We start from the raw sequence: 1,898 nt of genomic DNA on the forward strand, positions 1-1,898 counted from the left end.
TTGTGTTTTCTGTCTTCATTTTTTTTTTTTTTTTTGGTACATTGGAACCAATTTTCCTTTGTTAGATTGTTAATTGTTGTTGTTTGAATTTTCTTGTAAAGACCTGTTGATCCTTAGTGATGTATAATCCGTATTAGTGGAGAGTAGTTCGATACTTAGGCTTATAGAGTCTACCACTATTTGATAAACTTTGCATTCCTGCATAAAATAATCCGAGGAGTCGAAAGGTGGATTGAAGTGGGGATTACGTACTCAGGAGGCTGATAGAGAAAGATAATCAATCAACTTATAACTTCTTAAAGTGTTAAGCATTTTCTAGTAATAATGTTTCAACAATTTTTGAGACTTGTATAAATTCGAGGAATTTATTTGTGTTTGATTTTGATTTTGATTCTAAATTCTCTCATTTCATTATCAATTTTGTTGTCTTTTTCTGTTTGTTAGTTGTTCTTCTTTAGTTGAATTTTGTGCCTGATACTCGAAGACAAGCATGTCTTAAGTTTGGGGGTATTTGATAATCCTAGGATTATACTGTTTTATCTATGCTTTTTGGCTGGATTTTGGACACTTCTTCTTAAGTTTGTGCCTAAATTGCAACTTAATTTCTTATATTTTATGTTTCAGGCCAAAACGTGCAGTTAGAGCAAACACTGAGTGAAATTGAGTTTCTGGATCCACAATCAAGCGAATCTCAGGATTCGGGAAAGTTCTGATGCGGATTCGAAGCACTATGAAGCTTGTTCCTATTGGAGATCGCTAAAGATTGAAGATTCAAGCAAGGAAGCGAGCAGAGGGTAGTTTTATAATTTTGGAATAGTTCAGTCAAGTTTATTCTTCACTACGAAGCGAAGAATAAACTTTGCTGCGGCGAGAAACTCTCGGGTCAGATAGTGAATGTAATTTATAGTTTATTAAAACTGTGTGTTTTAATTGTATTGAGAGAGTCTTAGGGTTTTAGGATCGACTATAAGAGTAAGACTTAGTTATTTTAGAGAAAGTTCGACTTTGTTTGGAGAAAGAAGAGGGAAATTGAAGATTGGAACCCTTTGGGTTCATCAATTAGGGAAGAATTTACTCTCTTTTCGTTATTCCATGATTTTGAATTCTTTGTTTACAGCTTTTATTTTGATTTTCTTTAATTTTAGTATGAACTAACTCACTTTTGGGTTAGGGTTTTGATGTAATTGGGATTTTAATGTCTAATCAATAAATTGATGTTGTTTTTACATTCTATTGCATGGATTGTGTAATTACTCTTGTTTTTATTGAAATTACTTGTTGAGCGTGATGAGACTGAGAAGTGAATCATGTATTAGCCTCTTAGGGTATGCCATTGATTGATTGAACGCAGAGATAGGTTTGAGAATCAATGAAATCAATTTAGGATTCCATTTAGCTTAACGGACTTGGAACTATTAACCTTCAATTTTTTGGGTTCGGACTAATAGGGATAAGTAGGAAAACATAGTCTGAGAAGGTATGTTTTACAAGTTAGGGTGTCCATTTATATCTTTGCTGTTAATGTAGAAGTAACAGAAATCGTAGATCAATCATAAAATCCTAGTGAAGTCAAAACCCTAACCGCTTTGTCTTAATTGATATTTTTCTTGAATTGATATTACTTTCTAGTTATATTTAAACTAAGTTGTAAGTTTTGTTTTAATTTCAATTTAATTGTCTCCCAAAGTATCGTCCCACAAGGATTGCTTGTTAAGCACTGATTTTCCTAATTGTTTTACAGTTAGAAAACGAAAATGTTTGGATTTGCGAGGAATTTAAGCTAACGTGAAAACAAAAGTTACTACTTACTTTAAAGGCTAATTAATGAAGTAAAACTAATTCAAGAGAAAATATCAATTAAAGCAAACAGTTAGGGTTTTGACTTCACTAGATTTTTA

Source organism: Pistacia vera, unplaced genomic scaffold (assembly GCF_008641045.1).
Source record: "Pistacia vera cultivar Batoury unplaced genomic scaffold, PisVer_v2 Contig679, whole genome shotgun sequence".
Taxonomy (NCBI): Eukaryota; Viridiplantae; Streptophyta; class Magnoliopsida; order Sapindales; family Anacardiaceae; genus Pistacia; species Pistacia vera.